Below are 10,000 nucleotides of genomic sequence, written 5' to 3'. Positions count from 1 at the left end.
CGGCATCGAACTTGTCCTCGAGGTTGCCGTCTGCAGGACGGCGCCCCGCGATCACCCGCCGCCTGCATACAGCTTCCCAGACCATCTTCTCGACGACGAGCGCCACCGTTCGCGCCTGCGAACCCTGTTACTGGGCAACTGCGAGCTGCCGCCGCTGCACCGGTACGGCGCGCTCCAGGAGCTCGTCCTGCAATACATGGCGGCGTCCACTCCCATGTCCTCTTACGACACGGTGTTCAACCTCTGCGGGCTCCAGGTGCTACACCTCATATGTTGCCGCGGCACAAGTGACATCCTGGTGGTCAGCGCGCCGGGCTCGGGACTCAGGGAGCTCGTCGTGGAAAGCTGCTCGTTCCAGACGATCGAGCTGCGCGCCCTCCCCGAGCTCGGCTGGTTCGCGTGCCTGGGCAGCACGGTGGAGCTCCAGTTCGGTGCCGTCCCGCGCCTCACGCACGTCAACCTCAGGTTCTCCTGCAGCGCGCGCGACCCTGCCTACGACCCACCCCACCACGTGCTCGGGTTTCTCCTCGGAGACGCGCCGGCCGCGATGACGAGCCTCGTGGTCCGGTTCACTGGACCAAGGAGATGGATCGTGCCGCGACCCCTGGACAACACGCTGCACGGCCTGAGGGAGCTCCTCGTCGCCGACGTGCCGTCGTCGTGGGACGTCTCATGGCCGCGCCTCCTCCTTGAGGCCGCGCCGGCGCTCGAGGTCCTGTATATCCACGTGGCTCCCTTGGAAGAGCATCAGAAGCCTGGGCGCGACATACAATGGCAGTCATCAAAGTTCCGGCACAGCAAGCTGAGGGATCTGTTCATGGTTGGGTTCACGCAAGCATGGCGCCAGATACGCTTTCTGAGGTATCTCGTGAAGGTGTGCGAACCATTGGAACAAGTTTTTCTCTTGAGGGATTGGCACATTGAAGACCATGGATTCTGGGACTGGAGGGTGGTCAAACAACGAGAATACTCGTGGAGTGAAGTAGATCAAAAGGTGGTTGAGAGACAGATTAAGTATGGGAGATCTTGGTCCAAGCCTCACGTTAATGTGTTCTTGGAATAATGTATTTCTTCCCGAATATACGTAGCTGCTCTTGGAATAATTGAATTTCCCACCCGCCGGTAGATTTTTACAGCGTCGCGTCTTCCTTAGACTCTAGCACCATTTCGTCCTCGCTCAAGCAAAAGCAAGGAGCACACATATCGCCACAGCCTCCTCCAGTTAAAATCTAAGACGAGTTGCCCACTCAATGGCCCCTTACTGCATGTCCCCTCTAATGAATGCTCGCTTTGTCGCGTGCCTCTTTTTTTCCCCGTAGAAAAAGGAGATGCAACAGAGGCATTGCTTCCATTGTCGGAGGTGATGGCAAGGAGGGAACTTTGTTAAAGCTGCATGAAAAAGAACAGGGCAGCAGCGAACGGTTGGTGGGCCACGAGAGAAGAGAGGCCACCATTGCGAGAAAATGAGAAGAGAGGCAATAAAGATTTTTTTTTCATTTAACACAAACTATAATTTTAATTATATAGAAACACTCGGCAAACAGTGGTTTGCCGGCACTGTGTATGCCGACAGTGGTATGCCGAGTGTTACACTCGGCAAACATGTTGCCGAGTGTTTTTAGGCCTTTGCCGTGTGCCTAGGGCACACGGCAAAGTCTCGAAATCCGGTAGTGTGTGCTGCCCTTCCATCTCATCCTGCCATTTTTTTGGAAAAAAAATACAATATATGGATTTACAAAATTTGCTATGGAATGGAACGACATTCATATTTTCAATTTTCCTATGGAGTGAGACATCAAATTTAGAGTTCAGGTCCCCATGGACGGCGCGCTGTTGGTGAAAGAAAAGATGTTTTCCACGAATAAAGTGCGGTGAGAGTCTCTTCTAGAGATGAGACTCAAGCTTGGAGAAGTAGAGAGGAGAGAGAACCAAAAACGTGTTGATAGTAAAAAAGATTGGTCATCTAGCCTGATGGTTATAGGTCTGTATGTATAGTGCCGTTCAGGGTGTAAATGCGCAAGCATGTCTTTACAGAGATAGTGATACAAACTATAACTATACCATAGGGACTTAGGACCGGTCGAATCGCATAGCATGGGCCTAGGTAGAATGCATTTACCCCTAATCAGAAGATATTATCTACTATGGCAATACAGTGGTGCAATTGGCCCTAATGGTGTGGTACTCAGCCGGTCACCTATTGCGGCACCGCAACTGTCCAAGGTGTCAGTCCAGCTCCCATTTGCGTTGGGATGTTAGGGTGGCCATCACTTGCACCGGTATTAACTACCGCTCACTTCGTGTTAGGCTAATTATTTTTGGTGTTCTCCTTTTGCTGATATTCCTTTCGAAGGCTAGCTTCTTCCCCTGTCATGAAAGGCGATGGCCTGAGGGGTTCACAGCTTCTGAAAACCTTAGCTTCTGCATGGAGTCCGGAGCCTAAAAGCTTCGGAGAAGCTCTTGACGGCGTCCCCTTAGTATTATCAGTGGCTGGGATATTTCCCCCAACACCTTTCAAGAGCTGAAGATATTTCAACTTGGTTCCCATGTGCATCTCAAATTGATCAATGGTCTTGCTGAGCTCTAATGTAGTTCTAACAAGATCTTCAATTTCATAAAATTGAAAGGCAACATTGTTTTTTTGTAGCATTTTCATTGTTCAAAACTATTCTGCTAACCTTGGATTGTTTGCACTCCATCCATCCATCATTGTTCTAAGCCTGTCAACAGTTTTTAAATTAAAATAATTTTCAAACTTTTAAGCTATTAATGGATACAGGTGTGCTTGCATAGTTGCATGTTTGGCACAGAATCATGAATTGCTTATATTTTACTCAGTTCAAATTGTTCTTTGACTATCGCTTTAGGTTACCTTTAGTTTTCATATTTAGTTCAAGGTATGAAATCAATTCACCAAAAAGTTAGCAAGTCCCTTTGCATGTCTTATCCGGAAAGAGGACCTAATTATTATTCATCTCCAGAGCTAGAAGTAAAACTTGTTGTGGATAGGGGTGATCATTTTGTCAACGGATGCTTGCAGAAAAAGCCTTCTTGGTGAGGTCAATTGTGTCTTGGCACGGTTGATAACCACGGAGTAGTGGTGTAGTTGCTGCGAGGGTTCTCAATCTGTTCTCTTATGCGCGGATCTCAATGTATATGAGGGCATATGTCCGTCCTTAACGGTAGAAAAATTGCGTCTTATTAGAGTTAAGGAAATTGTCCCTCAAGCACCCACTATGTGGCATCTACATCGATATTTTAACCATTTTATACATCATTCATTGTACGAACTAACCATAATAATGAGCTGCAAAATGGATTTAAGCATCGTAAATAGATTTGTTTGTTTTTGGCTATGCTTCACATTAATTGTTTTTTGAGCTAGAAGATGACAATTAACTTTTTTTGTAAAAGTTATGTCTTGGCCGGAGTGGGGATAATATTTCTCTTCCACTTCGACAAAAGGAAAGAGTATACCCAAGTTTAATAGCTTTACACCCGCTATGCTGATTATGGTTTTCCTACCACCAGGGGGAAAGTAAAAGCCCTTCCCCCTTTGGAAGGCTGTGGGCAAGGGATTTGAACCTCCAACATGTTGTTCACAGCCACGTGCTCTAATTATCTTAGCCCAAAAAAGAGGAACCTTCCTCCCCTTAGCCATTTCATTCAGATTAAGAAGATCGAAAAACACCTCTCTCTATAAAAGCAATGCATTTAGAGGTGTGAAGTGGGGGATCAATCAATCATTAAGTTTGGGAAGTCAAAACCAAAAACCTTTTCTGTGATCTGTGATGAATGAGCAACTTATGGATTTATCATTCAGATATGTTTACACACGTGTGAGTTTCCTTTTAATGATGTATGTATGTTACACATCACACGCATTATATTCTTTGTCTTCTACTAAATAAATAGGTGGAAATTTATATATGTTGTTTGAAAGCTTGCGGAAAGTAATATTACCTATTACCCTTTTCTGTATGTGTGCCATCGACCAAACCAATAGTGTCTCATCATTTCCATTTGCCCAACTGATTGTCACGGCAGGTGGGCACTTTGGGGCAGTGAAATATGCAGTCACCTTTGAGGCGGAGCTCTCGCACCTCTGTCGGTGTATCAGGAACCGGGGGTTCCTGAATCCCGAGGTCAGGCCAGCCATCCGCCACATGGTGCCATCCCGCGGAGTCTCTCCTGCAAGGTGAGAAAAAGATCAAGTCCCAGGAGAGGGCGCTCGGGGCCGCAGTCAGTGGCCCCTGAGTACCCCAGTTCCCCGATGATCCACGAAATCTAAGTACCGGGAAGAAAGTGCTCGGGAAGGTGTACGGTGGTCCCCGAGCATCCTAGTCCCCCGACGACCAGGAGAGCTATGTACCGGGAGAAACATGCCCGGGGCCGCCGGCGGTGGCCCCTGGGCACCCAAGTATCCCGAGGACTCACCGAAGGAAGTTCCGGGAGTGAATGCTCGGGGCTGCGTGCAGCAGCCCCCGAGCACTCGGTTCTCCGATGATCCGTACAAGTGTGCCCGGGAGAGAGTGCTCGGGGAGGTGAACAGTACCCCCGAGCACTCGGTACCCCGACGACCTAGAAAGCCCCCTGGTGGAGGCCCCTGAGGGGCCCACTGATGAGGTGTCAGCCAGTCAATAGCCCGAGACCGCATTTAAAGAGCGTGCGTGGCCTGTCACCTCCAACTGCTCCCGCCGCGCTCGGCGTCAGTTCCTGCCACGTTCTGGCAGAGAGGCGTGGGGTTATTAATTGCACGGGTCCCGTGCCGTGCCATCCGGCCCGTCTCAGGATAACGTCGTGAGGGCCGAGGCGTTCCGTCTGCCGCGCTGCTGTGGCAGGGGAACAAGACAGGGCGGGCACGCCGGGCCGCTCTGCGGCTGCCCGGTGGGCCCTCTCCACGGCGCCCGTTGCCAGGCCATTTATGGTGACGGATGACCGGGCGTGTGCCGTATTTTCCACCCCCGGTCACTTTGCCCAGAGGAAATGATGATGCCCTTTCCATTTATGGTGTCTCGAAACTCGTGCCCCCTCCCTCCCGTTCGGGGTACGTTGCTGCCGGCGGGTACTTAAAGCAGCCGGCAGCACAGATCCTTAAGCATAGGCAAGAACACAGCACAAGAGAAACAACGGCTGAGAGGCGAGCAGCACGAGACAGGCCGAAGAACAAAGAGCCCCAGGCTCCTAGATAGATCAACATTCTTGTAACCAGCAACATCCTTGAGGGACTTCCTCAGGACATTTATAGTATCCATACAGGAGTAGGGTGTTACGCCCCCGTGCGGCCCGAACCTGTCTAAATTCTGGTGCATTTACTTCTTTTTGCACTAGGTCATTCCACCACCACCGGCAGTTGCATTCATTTCTATTTATTTCTCCGACGAACATACTCAGGATCATCCCCCCGGCCGAATCTCTAAAAAGGGGTCTCTCGGGATCCCTGCGACTGGAGTTAATCCTCCAACAGCTGGCGCGCCAGGTAGGGGGGAAGCATCCCTGAATTTGTTCATTTGTTTCCTTCTGCAGAAAGAAAGGCCGGTGGTCATCGCCTCCCGCGTTCCGGCTCCAGTTCCAGCGGGGAAATGCAACCCCTCGCACAGGAGGCCCCAGTCACTGCCGTGTCCCAGCAACAACCGCGATCTGCGCGCGCGGCGTTCCCCTCCCAAGGGGACCAGGGCGCTGGGCCCAGCAGGGTCGGCGCCGCCACTGCCGCTGCATCATTCGACCCCTAGCCGGTGGCCGAAACTCCAGCCGCCAGGTCCGCGTCCGGGCTGCGCCGGGCGCCGCTCCGGCGTAGGCTCGCCTTCGGCGAGGCCAGCCCAGGGAATGCGCTGCTTGTGGCGCACGCTCTCCTCAGTCATCCGCTAGTCCAGGCAGCGGGGGAAACCCCGGAGGGCCGTTGGCTCCAGGAAGTCGCCGCCCTGGTCAACACTGCCCGCCGCCAGGTGCTGGCCGAGAGCTCTCGCGCCACCACCCAGCGTGGCGCCGCTGGGACCGGCCCATCGTTAGGTGGCGCTCGCGCTGGCCGGGGAGCCTCCAGGCAGAGCGCCGCCCCCCTGGCTGCTTTCGGAACCCAGGACCTCCGCTTACACCTCAATGAGAGAGGGGCATCGAAGACGCGCGCGTCACCCTCGAGCGCCAGCGAGAGACCCGGCAGGAGGCTGAAGCTGAGGACCAGGCTTCCTCTTTGCCAGCCTATGATCACCGGGCCTCCCCGGCTCGTCGACATTCACCGCCCAAGGGTGCCGCCAGCGCCACAGGGTACGGCACCGGCTGCCGTGCCTTCACTAGTGAGCTCCGCCGGGTTAAATGGCCCATCAAGTTCCGCCCCGAGCTGCCAGAGAAGTACGACGGGTCTATCGACCCTGTCGAGTTCCTCCAGATATACACCACCGCTGTCCAGGCGGCTGGTGGCAGCGAAAAGGTGATGGCTCACTACTTTCATGTTGCCTTGAAGGGCTCTGTCCGCTCTTGGCTTATGAACTTACCCCCAGGGTCTATCAGCTCCTGGGATAATCTTTGCCACCAGTTCGTGGCTAATTTTCAGGGCACATTCACGCGCCCCCGGTCTGGAGTGCGACCTCCATGCCATCAAGCAGCAGGAGGGGGAGACGCTGCGGCGCTTTATTCAGCGTTTCAGCCAGGTCCGCAACACTATCCCGCGGATAAACCCCCACGCTGTCGTCGTCGCTTTCCGGCAGGAAGTCCGTGACGAGCGGATGCTCGAGAAGCTAGGCACGCACGAGGTTGAGACCACCGCGGAACTTTTCGCGCAGGCCGACAAGTGCGCTAAGGCAGTGGAAGCTCGGGCTTGGCACGTTCCGCGCCCTGAGCACCCCGTCGCCGATCAACCAGGTTCTTCCCGCTCTGATAGGCGGGAAAAGAAAAAGAGAAGGAGGCGCGAGGTTGTCCCCGTCGAGCCGGCCCAAGGCCCCGCCCATAGGCCTGCCCAAGAGCCCGACCACCGGCAAGCACGCCGGGCGGCCACCGACAGATGGCCTGCGCCAGCGAGAGCCCCAACCCGGGCCCCTCCTAGGGCTCCGGCTCCCGCAAGGGCTCCGGCCTCCGCCCGGGCTCCCACTCCAGCAAGGGCCCCCGCTCCTGCGGGGCCCGAGCCAGGCAAGTGGTGCTCGATCCACCAGACCAGGTGGCATGACCTCACGGAGTGCCGCACGGTCAAGGGCCTCGTCGAGCAGCGCTAAAGAGACCCCGAGTGGTTAGCAAACCCAGTTATCGTCTCAAAGGCCAACGGCAAGCTCCGCATGTGCGTGGACTACACCGATCTAAACAAGGCTTGCCCCCAAAGATCCTTTTCCTTTGCCCCCACATAGATCAAATTGTAGATGCAACCGCGAGATGTGATCTTTTGTGTTTTTTAGGGACAACCCTTCGGCCTTGACTCGCGCTGAGACCAAGGCCGAGTATGACTGCTCGGCGCAGGAGACGGCGCTGCTGGTCTCGGTGGACACGGAGATGGGGCCCGCTGGGCCCGGCATCTTAACTGTGAGGTACGCGTAGTGCGTAACCACCATGAACCGAGTGAGCGCCGGGCCCCCGAGGATGGCATTGTAGGGGAGGGGGAGCTCCACGACGTTGAAGATGACGTTCTCCGTCCGGAAGTTATCCCGGCTCCCGAATGTCACGGGCAACTCAACCTGCCCGAGGGGCAGGGAATGCCCGGGCGTCACCCCGTAAAATGGGGGAGCGATGGCTTTAGGCGCCTAGAAGGCACCTGCAGCTTCTCGAAGGCCTCCTTGGAGAGGAGGTTAAGGCCTGCTCCCTCGTCGATCAGCACCCTGCTGACCTTCACATTGCAGATGGTGGGGGACACTACCAGGGGTAGTCACCCCACGCCTGCAGTACTGGCGGGGTGATCGGCCAAGCTGAACGTGATCGGAGCATCCGACCACTTCAGGGGCCTTATGGCCTCTTCGCTCAGGGTCACCGAGCACACCTCGCGCCACATGGTTTTGACGCTGCGGCGGGAGGAGAGCGTGTACGCGCCTCCGTCGATGAAGGCAACGGTGTGCTCAGGCTCCTGGAAGCCGAGTTTTGTGTTGTTGGGGGTGGCTTCATCGTCGCCACCCCCGCGGAGCTCGTCGCGGTCTCTTTAGCGCTGCTCGACGAGGCCCTTGACCGTGCGGCACTCCGTGAGGTCATGCCACCTGGTCTGGTGGATCGAGCACCACTTGCCTGGCTCGGGCCCTGCAGGAGCGGGGGCCCTTGCTGGAGTGGGAGCCCGGGCGGAGGCCGGAGCCCTTGCGGGAGCCGGAGCCCTAGGAGGGGCCCGGGTTGGGGCTCTCGCTGGCGCAGGCCATCTGTCGGTGGCCGCCCGGCGTGCTTGCCGGTGGTCGGGCTCTTGGGCAGGCCTATGGGCGGGGCCTTGGGCCGGCTCGACGGGGACAACCTCGCGCCTCCTTCTCTTTTTCTTTTCCCGCCTATCAGAGCGGGAAGAACCTGGTTGATCGGCGACGGGGTGCTCAGGGCGTGGAACGTGCCAAGCCCGAGCTTCCACTGCCTTAGCGCACTTGTCGGCCAGCGCGAAAAGTTCCGCGGTGGTCTCAACCTCGTGCGTGCCTAGCTTCTCGAGCATCCGCTCGTCACGGACGCCCTGCCGGAAAGCGACGACGACAGCGTGGGGGTTTATCCGCGGGATAGTGTTGCGGACCTGGCTGAAACGCTGAATAAAGCGCCGCAGCGTCTCCCCCTCCTGCTGCTTGATGGCATGGAGGTCGCACTCCAGACCGGGGCGCGTGAATGTGCCCTGAAAATTAGCCACGAACTGGTGGCAAAGATTATCCCAGGAGCTGATAGACCCTGGGGGTAAGTTCATAAGCCAAGAGCGGACAGAGCCCTTCAAGGCAACATGAAAGTAGTGAGCCATCACCTTTTCGCTGCCACCAGCCGCCTGGACAGCGGTGGTGTATATCTGGAGGAACTCGACAGGGTCGATAGACCCGTCGTACTTCTCTGGCAGCTCGGGGCGGAACTTGATGGGCCATTTAACCCGGCGGAGCTCACTAGTGAAGGCACGGCAGCCGGTGCCGTACCCTGTGGCGCTGGCGGCACCCTTGGGCGGTGAATGTCGACGAGCCGGGGAGGCCCGGTGATCATAGGCTGGCAAAGAGGAAGCCTGGTCCTCAGCTTCAGCCTCCTGCCGGGTCTCTCGCTGGCGCTCGAGGGTGACGCGTGCGTCTTCGATGCCCCTCTCTCATTGAGGTGTAAGCGGAGGTCCTGGGTTCCGAAAGCAGCCAGGGGGGCGGCGCTCTGCCTGGAGGCTCCCCGGCCAGCGCGAGCGCCACCTAACGATGGGCCGGTCCCAGCGGCGCCACGCTGGGTGGTGGCGCGAGAGCTCTCGGCCAGCACCTGGCGGCGGGCAGTGTTGACCAGGGCGGCGACTTCCTGGAGCCAACGGCCCTCCGGGGTTTCCCCCGCTGCCTGGACTAGCGGATGACTGAGGAGAGCGTGCGCCACAAGCAGCGCATTCCCTGGGCTGGCCTCGCCGAAGGCGAGCCTACGCCGGAGCGGCGCCCGGCGCAGCCCGGACGCGGACCTGGCGGCTGGAGTTTCGGCCACCGGCTAGGGGTCGAATGATGCAGCGGCAGTGGCGGCGCCGACCCTGCTGGGCCCAGCGCCCTGGTCCCCTTGGGAGGGGAACGCCGCGCGCGCAGATCGCGGTTGCTGCTGGGACACGGCAGTGACTGGGGCCTCCTGTGCGAGGGGTTGCATTTCCCCGCTGGAACTGGAGCCGGAACGCGGGAGGCGATGACCACCAGCCTTTCTTTCTGCAGAAGGGAAACAAATGAACAAATTCAGGGATGCTTCCCCCCCTACCTGGCGCGCCAGCTGTTGCGAGGATTAACTCCAGTCGCAGGGATCCCGAGAGACCCCTTTTTAGAGATTCGGCCGGGGGGATGATCCTGAGTATGTTCGTCGGAGAAATAAATAGAAATGAATGCAACTGCCGGTGGTGGTGGAATGACCTAGTGCAAAAAGAAGT

This window comes from Phragmites australis, chromosome 17 (genome assembly GCF_958298935.1).
Source record: "Phragmites australis chromosome 17, lpPhrAust1.1, whole genome shotgun sequence".
NCBI lineage: Eukaryota > Viridiplantae > Streptophyta > Magnoliopsida > Poales > Poaceae > Phragmites > Phragmites australis.
Note: the sequence above shows the minus strand (reverse complement) of the source record.